Source organism: Canis lupus, chromosome 22, assembly GCF_011100685.1.
Source record: "Canis lupus familiaris isolate Mischka breed German Shepherd chromosome 22, alternate assembly UU_Cfam_GSD_1.0, whole genome shotgun sequence".
Taxonomy (NCBI): Eukaryota; Metazoa; Chordata; class Mammalia; order Carnivora; family Canidae; genus Canis; species Canis lupus.
The window spans coordinates 16,875,436-16,895,692 of NC_049243.1; the positions used below are offsets into that span (position 1 = coordinate 16,875,436).

At 35.0% G+C, this 20,257-nt stretch overlaps 1 pseudogene; it reads right to left on the reverse strand.

Moving 5' to 3' along the window:
- Positions 1-16,069: 16,069 nt before the first annotated feature.
- The window catches only part of LOC100686777, a 28,177-nt pseudogene continuing 23,989 nt past the window's right edge, over positions 16,070-20,257 (reverse strand).

Genomic DNA, 20,257 nt, shown 5'->3' on the forward strand with positions numbered 1-20,257 from the left:
ATATATTAGTGTAAACCACGTGAAATATCTGTATATTTTATCACCTCATATATCAGCTATATGAAATCACTGCTCTGGGGTCAAATATGGTCAAATATAAGCAATTCCATTCCATATGCTTCCACCTAATATGTAAAATTAAATGGATTATATTTGAGTCTATGTAAGTTAGAGGACTTAAATGGCTTGTTTACCTGTGTCCAGTTGGTAAATGATGAGGAAGCACTTGCTTATACCATTTTCTGATTCAAGTGGGAGAGGAGCACCTCAGCACAACTATAGTTAGAATTAATTAGTAGAATTATTTAAAATAGCCTCAACTTCATTTATAACTACAAGCATGGGATGTTGAGATGCTTAGCTGTTCATAATTATTAATTTACACTATTTTAAGATAAGCAATATATGATATGTTGAAAGAGGGAAACTTCCTACTGTTATGGCATAGGAGAAAACACAACTAACTCTTTAATTTAGAATTTATATTTAAATTATACTCTTCTTTTGAAGAACCTTTTTCAATAAAGATAACTGAGTTTTAATTACTATTTGTAGAAAGTCCATATCAATGTCTGGCATTCCAGATATAAGACGGCACAATTGGAGGATTAATTCTGAGTTAATGAGCTCATTTTCTTCTCCTAACTTGCAGAAAAGAGTAATAAATAACAGCTCTATAATGGAAATTGGAAAGCTGTGTTGCCCATAGAATTTGTGAATTGTAAGGGAGCTTCAAAGACTATCTAGGTCAGTTTTACCATTTCTCAGATGAGAAAACTGAGGTTTAATTAACTGTCAAGGCTGGCACAGTAGGAGCAGTTCAGGGACAACTAGTTAGGGCACCTAATTTCCCCATGTTTTTATTCTGAATAAGAATAAAATCCCCATTACATATTGCATTCTTTAAACAGTTCATCCCTGAGTGAGAAACATGGGCTGGAAGTGGGTATCCTCCTCACTCCTTATTTCATCATTTTCTTCCACATTGCTTATGATAAGCACATTCTATCCATTTCCCTTTCTTCCAGTCTCGGCCCACTTCAACCCATTTTCACATTACTGAAAGAATAATCTTATTAAGACATATATTTTATATGCCATTTCTCTGTTTAAACATGTTTAGTAGCTTTCCAGAGGTACAGACACCTAAGTGTGACACCAGATGTTTTCTGAACTGATTTTTGCCTGCTGCCATTATTTCATTATTGCTTGGTGATTTCCCCTCAGATACCATGGAGACCCCAGTACTGATAATTCACAAATGTACCAATCTCATATATATCTCTGGGCCTTTGCAAAGACTATTACCCCTGTCCAAAGCACTGCCCCTACCTCATTTTCATCAACACCATCCTCTCCCCTCCCTTCTCAGGGCCACTTTCCTGGCCTGGACAAGTCTTAGCTGAACTTCCAATACTCAGTCACAAAGATACCTCTTTCAGTGCCTTCTCTGAGTTGTCCTCCACTTTCCTGATTGCTTCCCAAACACCCTGGGCTTACCTGGATCCCAGGAGTTGTAATATGTATTATAATTCTGTATTTTTTAACATCTCCTTTGGATTTTGACAGTGCCTTTCACAATTGATTCTGGTGACCTGTACAATGTTTTGTAGGCTTGCACAGTACCACTTGCCAGCAAGCATATCACACCTAAACTTCAGGCCACCTCATTTGCATAGGCTCTAGGGAGAAGCTCTAGACATGCGTTCATATGGTCATATGCTTGAAAGCTGTTTTTGTCTTCTTTAAAAGAATCTCTCCCCTGTCCCCAGTTTTATATGCTTCAAGGCCCACAAAACCAGAGACAGCTCAGTAAGGCACTCAGTGGATGTCTGTAGGATGAATGATTAAATATACTTTCTTTTTTGTTATCAGATACCTTTGTTGTTACTAATAATATGCTAATCTATGTGGTCTCCTCTATTATTTTTATTATCAGTTTGTTTTTGTGTAGTGCTATAGGAAAAGTCAGATCTGTTTTAAAATAATTTTTTTGAGTATAGTGGACACACAATGTTTTGTTAGTTTCAAGTGTATAACATAGTGGTTCAATATCTCTATGGATTATGCTATGCTCACCACAAGTGTAGCTACCATCTGTCACCACCCAACACTATAACAATATCATTGACTTTATTCCTATGCTGTATCTTTTATTCCTGTGTCTTACTCATCTGATAATCGGAAACCTGTATCTCCCACTACCCTTCATCTATTTACCTGTTTCTCCACCCCCTTCTCTTTGGCAGCCATCAGTTTGTTCTCTGTATTTATAGGTCTGATTCTACTTTTTATTTGTTTATTCATTTGTTTTGTAGGTTCTACATATGAATAAAATTATATGGCATTTGTCTTTCTCAGTCTGACTTATTTTACTTGGCTTAATACCCTTTAGGTACATCCATGTTGTCACAAATGATATTATCTCATCATTTTTTATGTATACATAATATTTCATTACACACACATACACATACACACACAACACATCTTCCTTATCCATTCATCTTATCAATGAACATTTAGGTCGCTTCTATATCTTGGCTATTGTAAATAATGTTGCAATAAATATAGAGGTATATATATCTTTTTCTGTTAGAGTTTTCATTTTCTTTCAGTAAATACTCAGTAGTGGAATTCTTAAAATATATGGTATTTCTACTTCTAATTTTTTGAGAAACTTCCATAGTGATTTCCGTAGTGGCTGCCAATTTACATTCCTATTAACAGTGAACGAGGGTTCCCTTTTCTCTACATCCTCACCCATACTTGTAATTTCTTGTATTTTTTTCTATTTTGTTTTGTTTTATAGTCTCTGTCATTTTTTTCTTCTCTGATCTTTATTATTTCCTTCCTTCTCACTTTGACCTTTGCTTGTCATCTTTTTCGAGTTCCTTTAGGTGTAAGGTTAGATTGTTATTTGAGCTTTTTTTTATTTCTGAGGTAGGCCTGTATCACTGTATGTTTCCCCCTTTAGAACTATTTTCACTATGTCCCAGATATTTTGGACTATTGAATTTTCATTTTCGTGTGTCTCTTTGTATTTCTTTAATTTCTTCTTTGATTTCTTCATTGACCCACTGATTGTTTATTAGCAAGTTGTTTCTGTTTATTCTGTTGGTTTTTTTTTTTTTTTCTTGTGATTGGTTTCTAGTTTTAGACCATTGTGGTTAGAAAAGATGCAGGTATGATTTCAGTACTCTTAAATTGATGAAACTTGTCTTACATCTGATATATCCAGGAGAATATTCCATGAGCACTTGAAAAGAATGTATATTCTATTGGTTTTGGATAGAATGGTCTATATATATCTTATGTCCATCAGGTCTAATGTATCAAAGACACTGCTCCCTTATTCATTTTCTGCCTGGAAAATCTATTCATTGATGTAATTGGGATGTCAAAGTCCCCTACTATTCTTGAATTAACATCAATTTATCCCTTTACATTTATTAATATTTGCTTTGTGTGTTTAGGTACACTCTAGTTGGGTGCATAGATATTTACAATTGCTGTATCCTCTTGTGGATTGATCCCTTTGTCATTATGTAATGCTCTTCTTTGTTTCTTGTTATAGTCTTTGTTTTAAAGTCTATTTTATCTGATATAAATATTGCTACCTCATTTTTTTCCCCCCACTTCCCTTTGCATGGTAAATGTTTTTACCATCCCTTAACTTTTAGTCTACACGGGTCTTTTGGTCCTAAGTGAGTCTCTTGTAGGGAGCTTATAGATGGATCTTGTTGTTGTTGTTGTTGTTTAACTTACCCATTCTGCCATCCTATGTCTTTTGATTGGAGCATTCAGGACATTCACAAAGTAATTGTTGGTAAATATGTACTTACTGCTATTTTGCTAATTGTTTTCTGATTGTTTTTGTAATCCTCCTCTGTTCCTTTCTTCTCTTGTTCTCTGTGATTGTTGAGTTTCTGTAGTGTTATGTTTAACTTTCTTTTTATTTTTTGTGTATCTTATATATGTTTTGAGTTTGTGTTTATGATGAGGTTCATATGTAACATCCCAAGCATATAGCAATTTATTTTAAGTTGGTCATTTAAGTTCAAATTCACTCTACAAAAACTTTTTTAACTCCCTTGTCCACATTTTATGTATATGCTATCATATTTTACATCTTTTTATTCCTAATTATTTTATGTTAATTATATCCTTTTCTTTTCCACTTAAAGAAGTCCCTTCTTTGATGTATACTATAGAGGAGTTGAGTTCAAGGTCTTCCTGTGTTGCTACCTTGGACTAGAATGCCCTGTACTTTCAACAATATGTTATCTTCACATTTTTTAAATATGAAGATTTATGCTAATATACTTTGTATATTTTTTATCTCATCTGTAAGATAAGAGAATGATATTTAGTCTTTGTCATATTGCAGACCAATTATGTTAATACAATGTTTAATTACAAAAGTGGAATGACTGTGGAATTCATTACAATTTTGTCTAGAAAATTGTGAGTTGGGGGATCCCTGGGTGGCTCAGTGGTTTAGCTCCTGCCTTCGGCCTGGACTGTGATCCTGGAGTCCTGGGATCGAGTCCCATGTCAGGCTCCCTGCATGGAGCCTGCTTCTCCCTCTGCCTGTGTCTCTGCCTCTCTCTCTCTCTGTGTTTCCTATGAATAAGTAATAGAATATTTAGGGGGAAAAAAAAGAAAATTGTGAGTTGGGGATGCAGCTTAACAAGTGATTGTCAAATGTGGTTTTAATACATTTCCCTTGGAGTCACTATGGTTGGTCCCATAGTGTTATAAGGAATGTAGAGAAAGATAATTGAGTTGCATACATTTATTTGCTTATTTATCAAAAGTCATAAATATCAAATATTTTATATTTGTATATGTACATATATATGTAATTATATAATATGTGTCAATTACTAGGAACTTGAAGCCTAAATTCAAATAAAGGACAGCAGTAAATAATTAAGCAAATGGATTCAGACTGATCTCAGAAAAGATGGGAAAAAGAAGTATAAATAGCATCATTCAGGGCATTGAAGGTCACAGTTTAGGGAGAATGTTTTTATTCAGTTGCAGTAGAAAGCCATTGGAGGATTTTAACCAGAGTACTAATGAGTTGTGATTTTTTTTTTTTGAAATGTAAGTCTATCTACTTAGGTAAGAATGATTTCACTGTGCACAAGAGTAGAGGTATAAGACCTGCTAATTTGAAACTTTTGGTGAGACAATGAGAGCCATTGTCTCTCATTGATTAGGGAGGTGGTAATGGAGATAAAAGAAAATAGATTTGAGATATATTTTAAAGTAAAACTTTGACAGACTTTGGTAATGGATTTGATACTAAGATTGGTGTAAAAGCAAAAATTAACAGTGATTTTTTTTTTTTACACTTCAAGGATGATGATAATTCCATTTGCTTAAATGAGGAAACAATGAATAGAAGAAATATCAAGACTTCTGTGAAAGTAAAGTGGGTGGTGCCTCATACCAAGTCTGACTCAAGCTGGCAAACTTTCAAAATATTTTTTAAAGCCAATAATCATGATAGCTCTTCCAGTTTCCTCTCAATTGAACCACTCTCCATATACCATATGAAAGATCCAGAAGAGTGGATTTTGATGATTCTGTCTCTTCCATTTACTTTATTGTCTTGTTAGATATTAAGTGGTATGCTCCGCTACAATTTAGCTGCAATATCTGGCCATTCCACAATCTCTATTCTCTTACTTTCCATAGTTTAAGTCCAACATCGTGGTTTACTGATTCTGAAGTTGTCTAATTTATGCATGAAACAAGTGAAATTGGATTCCAATAACAGGCAAGGAATACTATTGATAAGGAAGCAAGAGATACATTCTAAAGCAATTAGCTGGGTGTCAAGGAGAACCATTATATAAAAAATCCAAATTTTGTCTTTGAGGTATGGCTAATTATTCATGTCAGATATTAACACTTAGAAAATGTTAAAATCCTGTCCTTCACTAGGTATGGATATTTGTAGTACAATGCATTTTAAATGCACTCATAGGTATTTATTTATATCATTTAGTACAATATTACCCTGATACTCAGATGTTGTACACTTACAGATACTTATTTATGTCATTCAGTACAATACTGCTCTGATACTTAGATATTGTACAAGTATGAGTCTACATATGCTACAAAAATACTAAATTATTGCATGTTATAAAGCGCTGTGGTAATGATGAAGGTACTATGATATATTAATAATGATGTTGCTGCTATTGATTTGATGAAAAGGTCCAAGTTCCCTGATCATACTTTCCTACTAAAGCTTTGAAAACTCCCTCTGGCTGCCAATAATATTAGTGCTGACACAGAGAAGACAGATAAAGAAAATGAGAAAGGCAACAGGAAAAAAAAAAGAAGAAATAAAAAAGGGGTTATAAGCGATTAATTTGATATCTTTTCAACACTGAAATATGGTGTGATAGATTAGAGTCTTCCAAGAAGGTGTTGGATTGTTCTCTCATTTTATAACTTTATTCTTATCCTTTCAGAAGAGTCTGTCTTTGCATATCTCTCTTGGGTCTCTAAGGCATTTGAACTTAATTTATGCAAGATGTTACAAAAGAGACCTAAAGCTGAAAACAGATTCATAGTAGAATGTAGATTATTTCAGTATTGCCCACTATCCTTACCATTTTGATTTGAGTCTGACCATGTGTGTAATTTAAATAGAAATCCCAGCTTTTGCTCTGTCCTATCAATCTAGCGCACCATTGTCTTCTAGCAATTATGTTTGGTTTTATTAGTCAAACAGCAGGTTAATGGTTTCGTTGGAAATATTCTCACAACATTTTGGCCCAAGCATTTCTAAGTATTTAATCTAAAACCAGACAAAGCTTTGCTTCCCAGAGCTTTGAATTCTATTTTATTTGAATTCTAGAGTAGCAAAGTTACAGATAATTAAGTCACCATTAACCAACTTGCCAGTGTTTCTTCCTTTTACTAAACTCACCACAAGTTATTATTTACTTGCTTATACCTTTACTGATTTACTTGTTATTTTTTTCCTTTATTTAAATTTAAATTCAATTTTCCAACATATAACACCTAGTGTTCATCCCATCAAGTTGCCCTCCTTGGTACTTGTCATGCAGTCACCCTATCCCCCCACCCCTTCTGTAACCCTTTGTTTGTTTCCCAGAGTTAGGAGTCTTTCATGGTTTGTCTTCCTCTCTAATTTTTCCCCATTCAGTTTCCCTCCTTTCCCTTATAGTCCCTTTCACTATACTTGTTTATTTCATACTTATTTTAGGAAGATTTGAGAAACTCAGGCATTAAGTTGACATGTTGAACTAGATTTATACTTTTAATTTTCAACTTACTTTAAATATAAGGAAATAATCTTAATTCTATGAATTGTGACATCTTAACTTCCTAAATTCCCTCTCTAGCATATAAAGGAAAAGTGTATTTAAAAAATATACAGCATATTTAGTGAGGAAAGTCCCATTTAGCTCTTTTGTCTGTCTCCCCTGATACCTGGTATCCTCCATCCTATTTTTCCTCTACTTTTTCTCAGGCCACTGATCCTGAGGTCAGGCTGTTTCTTACTATAAGATGTCAGGACTGAAACAAAACAAAACAAAACAAAACAGAGTACATTGCTCTTGCATTAATTTTTGTACAAATTTTCTGTGCCTTAAAGATAAACCATCCACTTATGACTCACTCTTTCTTAGTAATCTACCTTTTAGCAATGTCCTTATCAAATAAAGCAGATAAAATTTTGGTAGTGACTGCCAGAATGCTCTGGAGAGGGTAAAAATAGACCATGCTCTTCTCCAAAAGAAACTAGTTGTGTAATTTATAGACTCATGTTCCTATTGTGAAATTTAATTCTAAAGAATATTGCTCAAATATATGTTCAAATAAGGTGTTTCATCTAATACTATCTTTATATATATTCTAGATATTTTTCATTTCCATTTTTATATACATAAAAATAAAAATAAGTGGATTATGTTTTTGAGGATCTCAATTTTTATGTAATGTTACTATTTAAATTTCACTGAGATCTGTGGTAACTGTATGGAACTTAGAGGTAGTGATCTACCCTGAGGGGGAAAATCAACAACTGACTTCAGAAACATCCCAAATCAGAAATATCAGAAAGGGAGACAGAACATAAAGATTCCTAACTCTGGGAAATGAACTAGGGGTGGTGGAAGGGGAGGAGGGCGGGGGGTGGGGGTGAATGGGTGGCGGGCACTAAGGGGGGCACTTGACGGGATGAGCACTGTGTGTTATTCTGTATGTTGGTAAATTGAACACCAATAAAAAATAAATTTATTATAAAAAAAAGAAACATCCCAAATCAGCCAAACAATGCAGTGTTTGTTCAGAAAGAGATGAAACAATAAAATGCTACCTCCCCTTTTAAAAAATTTTTCCAAGTCTTAACAGTTATTCATTGGTATCTCTGCTTAATAATCTAGGAAGAAGAATTTTTTTAAACCATTTGACCCTACAATTTGGGGATACTGTAGGAACACACTTTTAAGCTATTTATTTATTTATTTTTTGTAGTTTATAATTTTGGCACTTGTATGCCATTGACTTCCCCTGCTTCTTACTCCTTTACTGGTCAAAGGTTTCTGCAAAGTTCAACTTGATGTTTAGAAATGTTTAACCAAACACAGAAGGGGTCAAGCAATTCACTTAGCTCCTGGCTTATTATTAAAAAATATATATATTATTTATTTTTAATTAAAAAGAAAAAGTCAAGAAAGATTTAAGCAACAGAGAAATGATTTTATAAGTAAGAGAGAAGGCTACTAGCAGCATAGGCTGTTACTTAGGAGATGCTAGTAAGTAAAGGAAAGATTGTGTGGCTCTATTTAGCCCCATCTAACCCTAGAAAGCCATCGACTTAATGTTAGCCATGGATGCAAAGAAGAGACTAGATGATAGAGTTACTGTTTTTGTTTTCAACCTGGACAATGCCAGTGGTTTTGATAGCCTTAAGACCAATAGTCACCACACACTCATTCTAGTAATGCCTCCATTTTCTCCTACTTCCTACCACACTAGAGTGTAATAAAGTAGTAACAGAAGATGGACTTAAATAAATCAGGAATGGGAAAAAAAAGGACCCAAATTGTTCAGAACTTAAATTCAGAACTGAGAGCCAAAAAGATACTTATCAGCCACCTCTTCTATCTTCTAGGCATTCTGCTATGATTCATGACTAATTAGTACATGAAAACAAGGTTCTAGTTAATGTCTTGGGTGAATGAGTCTTCCACTGATACAGGGGACCGCTGTAGGGAAAATAGATGTAACATAATGAATTTGGGGTTACATCCAAGAGTGGATGTACACTCATTATATGCATGGGATCACCCTATTAATCTTTTTTTTTAAAAAAGATTTTATTTATTCATGAGAGACACAGAGAAGCAGAGACATAGGCAGACGGGAGAAGCAGGCTACTTGCAGAAAGCCTGATGTGGGGCTCGATCCCAGGATGATCATCTCTCATACGTCTTTTTTCTTTTAAGATTTTATTTATTTATTTATTGGAGACACACACACACACAGAGGCAGAAACACAGACAGAGGGAGAAGCAGGCTCCATGCAGGGAGCCCGATGTGGGACTCGATCCCGGGTCTCCAGGATCACACCCTGGGCGGAAGGCAGGCGCTAAACTGCTGAGCCACCAGGGCTGCCCTCTCATACATCTTTAATGGTTATTTTGTAAGTAGTAAAGTTTGAGATCATTGCATGAGTCCCAGCACTGATGGAAAATTAGCCTTACTCTTGAACTCAATTTGAAGCTTAAGAATTCATGAGAAATTCCTATTATTCTAAGAAGTATCCTCCGATCCTACCTAGAAATCTTAAATGGTATCTACATTTAAAATTACTACCATAAAGATTATTTTATACTTGTACAGTGTCAATATTGAATAAAATGCCTATATTTTATCATTTCCTGAACTTTATGTTACATAAAGATGAATATTTCACATGATTTTCCTGTTAACTATTAAAGAGCTGTGAACAAAAACAAGCATTCTTTTTCTGATAGGAAAAGAAGGCATAAAAAAATAATAATTGACTTGCCTCTGGTTACACAGAACAGTAAGTCATTGACTCTGGTTACTGTTCTGATTTCATGACCCTAACTACCTCTCTAAGACCTCCATCATAGGCAGTTGTCATTTTATTACTTAGTGTTTGGTGATTTTCTGACTAATGTGTTGATTTGCATGTTTATTCAAATGGTGGGAGAAGATAGTTTCCATTCTTCATTTTTTTCCTGATAAGGAATCTTTTCTGAATCCAAAGGACTGGTGTCTCTGTTGTTTGGCCATTGGTGGTAGGGGAGAAAGGCAAGTAATGAGTAATGTTTAGGAATTGGAGTCATAGTGTGAATGTCATGGCAGAGATAAATGACAGATGAGGATGTTATCAAAACAACAAAACAAATATACAAAAAGACCAAACACTTTTCTTTACATAAGGCCTTTAAATTGCCATAAAAAGAATTAGGAATTCTCTCCATGTAAATCTGTAAGTATAAATTAAAGGTTTCTTAATTATGGACAAGGACTGTTATATGCATATTTCTTATATGAGGTTGACTACCTGCCCTGTTTTGATTTTCCATGAAGATCACTTTTTGAACTGTTTGCTAGGAGAGGTCTCATTAACAGCTGTTGGATAAATTATGTTTTCAGTTTATTTGGTATCTAAAGCATTAAAATATAACTGTTGGAAGTTATGATGTCAGGAGCTATTGGAAGCTTTGGCTTTTCTTTTTCAGTTCAGTGTTCTATTATGTTTGGCTGAAGTTTGTCTTTATTCCCAGATTTCAGATTGGTTGAGATTCAATGGAGAGTAGATTTTTAGGCCTGTCATTGATAGGATTTCTCCTGCAATTAATGTTCCAATGCTGAGTAAATGAACTGTTATTGTGCTTTAAGGAATAATTCATGTTGCTCATACTTACTAGGAATCACCCTATTCATCTTTTTTTTTAAGATTTTATTTATTTATGAGAGACACAGAGAGGCAGAGACATAGGCAGAGGGAGAAGCAGACTACCTGCAGGAAGCCTAATGTGGGGCTCAATCTCAATCCCAGGACCCTAGAATCACGACCTGAGCCGAATGCAGATGCTCAACCACTGAGCCACCCAGGTGCCTCTCTGTTAATCACCCTCTTAACAAAACTATCAATTACTTCGAAATGTAAAACTTTAGGTTATCAACTTTATTTGGAGTTAACAAATTTGAAAAGTTGTTGCTGTTTCCTTTTTCATTACAAATTACAGAATTATTTTAGTCTTTGAAAATAGCTAATTATTTCAGTCTTGTCTTTTTAAAGATAATAAAGCTCAGAGGGATTAAGAGTCTTCTCAAAGTTAAATAACTACTTGATAGCAGACCTGGGGCTTAGCATATCCAATTATACAAGCATTGCTTTCTCAGATACATTGCACATAGAGTGATATCTTTTCAAACATGCACAACAGAATATTTCCCATATTCTCTAAATGTCCTCAGGTTAGGGACTGTGTCTTATTAAATTCTATACGTTTAATGCATATACTTATGCTGCCATATAATAGATGATTGCTTACCATTTGTTGAATGAATGAATACATGTTGAATACATATTTATCCCTCCTGATACTTTTGAATTTTATTAATTAAAATACTGTTTTTTAGATTGGCAGTTTCTTATAAGGTTTAATATATACCTCCTGTATGATTCAACAATTCCTCCTTTAGGTATTTATCAAAAAGAAATGGGAAAAAAATCCACAGAAAGACTTGTACATGAATGTTCATCATAGCTTTAATTATAATAGCCCCAAACTAAAAACAACTCAAATATTTATCAACAGATGAACAAGTTGTACATTCATATATTCTAGATTTCCATTAAGGCAGTTGTTTCATGATATACACATTTGTTAAAACTCATTGATCTATACATTTAAAAAATAATGGTGTATTATTCTATACATATTGAATCTTAAAGTTGAATTAAAAATTAAAATGTAATTTTCTGTATCTGTTTTTAACAACTGTAAAATTACAGGGAATAATTGCTATCTATCTATTAATATCTTCTATTTATCTTAATCTGTAGTTAATTGTGTGAAATCTGTTAAACCAGTGAAGATGAGATCTTTTGGAAATATTCTTTCCAACAAGCATCGTTACACCTAATAAGCATATCAGCTAATACATATAAATGAAGTATCAGTATAATGTTTATTCTAAAATATTACTCATTAGGTCATATCTACGGCATTCCGTCTAGTGTGTTCTTGCTTTGATGATGTGCTTTGTTGCTAAAAACAGGTAAAGATAGTTACTCTTTCCTTATCTAGGAGATTATTATCTGAAAACTTCAAAGCTTCCTGTGCTTATCTTTTTCAATTGAGGCCCATTATCTATGTCACAGGTAGTGCTCCAAATTTCCCTACAAAGTTAATACAACCCTTCACTTGGCTAATGATATCTTTCAGGTTTGAAAGTCAAGGAACAAGCTAATGATAATATTTTGTTTCTAAATTGTGTGAGAGATTGCCAATTATTAAAACAAAATCCTAAATGTATTTCTCTGTTTTATTTAACAGAGTACATAAGCTAGGAATTGACCTGAGTGAGAACCACTGACTCCTGAGAGAAGTATTATATTGATAACAAATGCCTCAAGAGAGAGGTAATGAGAGGACACAATTTTTCTTTATAATGTGAATTTTAAAGGTTAACTATATCATTTTCTTAGTAAGAAAAATTAAGATTTTTATTACTCATACATATAATCAACTCTTTAAAAATAAAATCCATTCTTATTTCTTACTTCTAACATCATATCTCTGGATAATGAATTTTAAAACTTGATCATCTGCTTTGTAAATTAATGCTGTAATTGTTTAATAAAAAATAAAACCCAACTACCTATTTTGGATGTAAAGTCTACCTTTTTCCAAGAAAATATGAAATTATCATGAAGCATTTTGTTTGTTCTGAAAGGTTATGAAGTTTTAATATACAGATTATATTTATAAATGGAAAAAGAGGAGGGGAAGGAGAAGAAAGAAGGAGAAGAAGAAGAGGAAGAAGAAACAGAAGAAAGCTTTGAATTATTCAGGAACTCAGCAGGTTGGCAGGGCCTGATAGCAGATTCAAGACATTATCTGTAATATATAGAGCAGATTAAGCAATTTTTCTCAGTAATGCCTGGCTTTGCCTCCTGTGTGCAAATGGGTTTATTCTTGATGCAAGGCCAACTGAAATCTTAAAACCAGTAGAATTCATCTTTTTCTCTACTTCAGTTCCTCCCACTTCTGAGTGCCTGTGAAATGCCCAGCACTGCAAGAGGCCCCAGGATACAACAGTGAACAAGATACCATTTCTAACCTCAGGCCTCTAAAAAACTCAATGTGATATCAATGTGATATCAATGTGATAAAAAACTCAATGTGATATCAATGTGATAAATATGTTACTAACATAAACAGAACTACTTATGAGTGCAGAGGAAGAAATATTTGTTTGAGGAAGACATTTTGGAGCCTTGAAAAGATGAGAAGGTATTCACCCAGGGGGTTCAGTCCTTTCACTTAATTATTCAACAAGTAATGCTGAACCTCTGCTCTATGACGACTCCCATATTTGGCATTGAGCTTGCAATGATGATCAAAGACCAGCATCATCCCTTCCTCCCAGGGTTTGCAATCACGTAAATAACTATATAATTTTACACCATGGCAGATGCTGTGTATAAAAGGTTTAGGGTATAGTGTGAGTATCAAGGGGACCTGACTCTTTTGGGGGAAGCTAGAGGGTGCAGATCAAGGAAGAGTTTCTGAGGAAGTGACTCTGGTGCTGAGATCCAAAGATAAGTTGGGGTTATTTTAGGCAGTGCCGAAGAATGGGGAGGAGCACACCAGGCACAGGGAACAGCCTGTACAAAGGCTGTGGCAGGAGGGTGTGCAATGTATTTGAGAAGTGGAAACTTTGTAATGTGGCTGGAGAGCAGAATGCAGTGGAGAGGAATGGGAGAGGCTGGACATGGCTATAGGGAGCAGATCAGTTGGGGCTCTGTAAGCCAGATTTAGAGATATTGAACCTTTTCTCGAGAGATTTAAGCAGAGAAAATACCTGGTTAGAGTGTTTTTAAAAATGCTTCTGCTTCAGTTTAGAGAGTAAATTTCAGGAAGCCCTAGTCAGGAAGCTATAGCAATATGTCCACATGATAGACCATAGTAACCTGAACTCAGTAAGGATAGGAACAAGAAATGGAAAGATTTAAATTTATGAAATAAAATCAACAAAACTTAGTGATGTATTGGGTATGGAGAAGGAGGGAAAGAACCAAGGATAACTTGGTCAGGGTTCTGGCTTGAAGAATTGGTTGTATGAGCATGCAGTTCAATAGCAAACAATGGGAGGAGAACAGACTGGGGGAGGTGGTCAGCAATTTGGCTTTACACTGGCTTCTTAGGATATCTCTGGAACCTGTGAGTGAAAACACTGTGAATTGGATATAGCACCTGAAACCGAGAAGCCTGCTAGAGATTTAAATGTCACAAAAATATGCCTGGTAACTGAAGACCATAGGAAGAATGTATGCACGAGGAATGTACAGAATGAAAAGAGACAAGGACTGAAGAATATGCCTTGAAAGGCATTTGACATTTAAGGATTATTTTGAGAAAACTGAGTCAGCAAATAAGAAAGAAAAGGAGCAGCCAGAAAAATAGAGGACATCCCGGGAGGATGTGATATCATAGAAGTACGGGAGGAGAGTGTTGAAACAAAGATGGAGTACTCAAATGGGTTTAGTATTGTTGAAACTCAAATAAGATCAGGGCTAACGTTGCCTACTGATTTAGATTACTTAGAAATGTCACAGTGACCTGATGAAGAATTGTCACAGTAGGATCACGGGATTGCAAGCTAAATAGGAGTGGTGGGAGTAATGAATGGAGATTGAAGATATTGGTAAAATACGTGTTAACTAATCTCTAAAAGGATTTGGGCAAGGAAGAACTAGTAAAGGAGAGCCTTCATAAATTGCTGAGATGAATTTGGAGCCATATTGTGAAATTTAATCCACCAAAAATACCTACTTAAATTTTTTGATGATTTTTAATTTATGAAATAGATTTACATGTTGTTTTTACTCCTCTAATCTGTTCAATTTCAACTTGCTTCTGGCATTTTAGTACCTTCTCTCTGTTCTTCTCAATCCATAGTTTTACTCATCATACTATGATGAATTGTTGCCATTGTTTTGGCCTAAGATTCTATCCCTCCATTCCAGCTTAGCTTATCTTCTCTACCTAGAGTACTTGTCTGTATCTTGTACCTTTGTATATCCAGTCTCAATTTGACCTTTATTGGCTTCTGTTTTTCATGCCTTGTATAACTGAACCCATGAATCATGCATAATGATCTCCTGGTTTTCTGGGGTCTTCTGAGCCATGCCAGGTGAGACATAGAAGTGCATGACTAGACTATCACAGATGCTAGATATTCCACAGTAAGTATTTAATAGCATTAGATATACAATTGTTCCCTTCCAAAAAGTCAAATATCTTTAAACTTGGTAATGAGAATCATCACCTTAATGCAGTTTCAGTTCCCTTTCGTTCATTTTAAACAAATTTTTATTATACAAAAGTTGTCACATAAATGGATATTTATCTACTTTGTACACAATTATTACCCTCCACAGAAAGACTGCTTCTTAACTTTTCATCTGGTGTGGCAAACACTAAACTCCTGATTTTAACAGAATAGAAGTACAAATGCCTCAGCGATTTAAGTTGAAAGCAGTATATTGGTATGTGGCTCTTGCTCTCCTCAGTTATTATTAATATAAAAATGTCTTATTCAAAAATACAAAATTATTTGTAGGCACAGTGACATTAGTCAACCTTTATATGTTGTCAACTGAAACCAGTAACTGATGGTTGTAGTGATTTTCTTCAGTCATTTCCTTCAGCTGACTTCTCTGAAGTTATTGTTGAGGAGCTCTTCCTTGAGCTTCCTCTCATAGTTCATTAATAATGGTAGAGCACTATTCTAGGAATCAGAATGCCATCTCCCTTATAACCTCCATTCCACCCATTCCTGGGTCCTTTTGTTCTTTAGGAATTTCAGGGACTACAGCTTCTACTGTAGCTAACAAAGAGGCCACTCCAGCAGTGTCCAAGAAAGGAGTTCTTACAACCTTAGTTGGATCAATGATTCCTTTTTCCTCCATATTCACAAAATCTCTAAGTATAGCTTCATACCAACTTCTGAGGAACTCTGCATAATTTTCTCAACTCTCAGTGATCCTTCAACACCTGCAGTCTTAGCAATGGTCATTGCAGGAATTTTGAGTGTTTTCTTAATAATTTGCCGATTTTTTTATCTTAAATATCTGGAGTTATTGAATCTAAGACTGGAATGCACCGAATCAGGTCACAACCTCCTCCTACAACACTGCCTTCTTCAGCAGCTAATGTAGCATTGAGTGCATCTATCTGTAACTCTTTTCATTCCCTTCAACATCACTTGTCCCACCAAACTTCAGCACAGTTACTCCATTTGAGAGTTTTGCCAGAGGTTCATTCAGCTTTTCCTTTTAGATTTGTTAGTTGTGATGTCTAACTGCTGAATGACTTCTTGAATATGTTTTTCAATTTGAGACTTGTCACCTCTTCCTTTTATGAGCATGGCAACACCTTTGGTCATAATGACCTCTGCAATTTTTCCTAAGTCATGAGGCTGAATATCTTCAAGATTTAGAGTCAACCCTTCTCCAAACATTGCACCACCAGTAGCAATAGCCATGTCTTTAAGCTGGTTCCTTCCATTGTCACAAAAAGCTGGAGCTTAGATTGCTACAGCCTGAAGATCCACTTTTAGCCTATTCAAAGCGAGTGTACTCAGAGCTTCTCCATCATCATCTTCAGCAAGTATGACCAAGAGCTTACTGTGAGCACTGGCAATTTCAAGAGCTGGTACAATGGACTGGGCACTAGAAATTTTCTTTTCACTAAGTAGAACATAGGCATCTTGGAATTAATATTTTGATGATTAATAAAGAGAAATATAACCTTGATCAAACTTCATGCCTTCAATAACTTCTAATTCATCATTTAGTGTTTTTCCATCCTTTCATGTGATAACATCCTTTCTTCCAACCTTTTCCGTTGCTTCAGAAAGAATTTTGCCAATTTGTTCGTCTCCATTTGCAGATACATTAGCACCCTCAGCAACTTCTTCAGTAGTCATCACAGATTTAGACTGCTACTTAAGTTCAACAATTACAGCATCAATAGCTAACATTACCTCTCTCCTGATTTCCACAGGACCAGCATCTTTACTAATCTTCTTAAAGCCTTCCTTGGCAATGGAGCGTGCCAAGACAATAGTGGTAGTGGTGCCATCCCCAGCCCCCTCATTTGTGTTCTTGGCAACAACTTGAACAAGTTTAACACCAATATTTTTACATTTATCTTTTAAGTCAATTGACTTTGCAACACTCACAAACATCTTTTGTTATTTTGGGACTTTCCCAACTCTGTTCAGTAATCTCTGTTCTTTTGTTTAGCTCTATAGTAATGGCTACAGCATTGGCTAAAGGTCTACACTTTGAAGCATTAAGGATTGGGCATCCAAACTAAATTTTACATCTTTGGCATGGGCCTGAGTGAGTTGAGGAGCCAGTAAGTGTCTCAAAACTGGCCTAATTTGGCAAAGGACTGCGGGTAATCAAAATATTTCTGCTGGGTGACGGCAAGGCGTGCTGATGGGGAGGCAGGTCTTCAGAGGCCATGAGGGCTCAGTTCCCTTTTTCAAACAAAAGCTAGTTACTGTGCCTTCCTTCAGAATTGGCAGGTGGAAATCAAATTTTTATAAAGGAGAGGTTAAAGAGAATTCAGAGACTTGGCTCTGCCCTTCTCTGAGACCTACAAATCTTTATTTGTAAAATAAAGAAAATAGTTATTCCACATTGATTTTAAGATTAATTAATATAAAGATAAATCATAATTAATAATTTTCTGTAAGTTGAATGTAATTGGATATTTTGAGTTAGGTGTGGCAATTCATATCATATCAATATTTTCTTTGTTTTTAAAGCTTCTAACTGGACATTACAGGACTATTTTATTTATAATTTCTTTGCCAATCAATGTATCTTGCCATATTATGCCATGTAAATGGCAAATAAGTGGCATTAGCTAAATATAATGAAAGTCAGAGCCTACTTACTTTTTCTGAAAGTGTTAGGTCATGTCATGGACATTCCTGGTAAGTAAAATAGAAAGAGATCGTGTTCTTCCTGAAACTCATGTAATATTGTGCTGATTTTAAAATAGTCCATGAAGACAATAACTTGCTTATATAATGAGTTACTTAATATGAAACAGTCTCACATGTATAATATCTCACCCTCAAAATGAGCATTTGAAATTAATTTGATTTTATAAATGTATATACGAAGACTCAGTTTGGTTATAAAATTTGCCTGAAATCATACTGTAAGTAGCAAAGGGAGAAGTAAAACCAAGCTTTCCTTTATCAAAATTTTTGGTCTGTGGTATGTTTTTTCACATGGCTGAGTAAAGTCATAGCATACATCAGTCACCTGTGAATTAATGGGGTATTCCCAATCTGGGAACTTTCCCTAGGAGACATGCTCAGTTGTAATATAAGTGTTCAGAGACCAGCTTGCAGTTTTTCTTTTAACTCCAGGTGTGATATAGCCAAATAGATTAACTAATAGAGGGCTCACCATATTAATTCTGCTTTGCTCTATTTTGCAGAGCATAAATGTGTGATAGGACAATTCCACATCACTGTTCTCAGATGATACTAACATAGAACACCTGTGTTTGGCAAGTGGATCAGAGTGTTACACTGCCAAAAAACAATAATGAGAGTCTGTAAGTTTTGAGAAGGTTAATTTTGTTAGTTATAAAGAAGTTTGTTTCTTACTTATGAGTTTGCACATAATAAATTAATTTTCTTGGTTTTCTCTTTACTTCAGTGTTTTCTGCAACTTCTTTGCTAATGAATGTTAATGGATGGCAAAAAGCAAATGAAAACAAATAAAAAAGGAACATTAATATTAACAGTTTAGGAACAGTTGATTACTTCCAAAACCTTTTGTCTTTGATGGACAAGATTGCTTGTGGTTGTGATTTTATATTGCATGTTATTAACAGTTGAAGTTCCTCTTGTGAATATTATTCCTTATTTTTTCTAAATCATTTTCTCATCTCAGAGTTCTTCAAAGGATGTGATAGACCATAAAAAGTAACATTATTTCAGGAACTTTACCATCTCAACCTTGGATCGTTTTTATGCATTAAAAATAATTATAATTTTACAACATTGTATCTCAGGGCAGTTAGTTGTTTTACAACTGGCTTTGAATGCCTTAAGGAAATGATTTAAGTTGCTTCTATTATTTATTGTTGCTGCATAACAAATAGCCCTAAAATTTAGTTGCATGAAATGAAAGTCATTTTATTATTGTAGGAGTTTAAGGGATTTGGGGGACTGGCCTAAGGGATAGCATATGATCAAGAGGTGACAGAAGCCTTTTATTGGGCTGTGTTTAGACAGGTTTACATGTGGGCAAATCCCTCAAAGCAAGAGTCTTCCACAGGCTGCTGACGGGGGTTTACTTGTCTAGGAGATCTAGGTAATATTGATCACCAGCATGGGAAAAGTCTTTTGAGTCCGAAGGCTCTGAAAAACAGTGGCAGCTTGGAGTCTTTGAACCACTGGTCTGTTTTATCAGTAACATCAATCAGATGTTAAGTGAGTCTTCTCAGGATATGCAAAGCAGACAGGTCTTAAATGGCCAAAAATCTGCTTGTTTGTAGCTATTTCTAAGACAAAAGGATCTGTAAAAATTTGTGTTTGGCATTGGAGGGATTTGGGGGTAACAGGTCTCAGTCTGCAGTGAGGAATAAACAATCTGGAGGCCAAATGTAGAAACCTTCTTTTAAACTCATTTACATAACAATTATGCTTACAATTCTTGAATTGGGTCAGAATTTACATCAGAATAGAGTCAGAATGGCTCAAGTCTTCTTCCTGTTTTCTGAAGTCTTAACTGAGATAACTGGGGTTCAGATGGTTAGAGATGGTTAGATGAGTCAACTGAAGCCAGATATTGGGAACCTCATTTCTTTCTACCTGTTAGCCTGATTTCTGGGTTCTTCCCTAAGATATGTCCTGGGACTAAAATCTCCGAAAAGGTGTCTTCACTGAC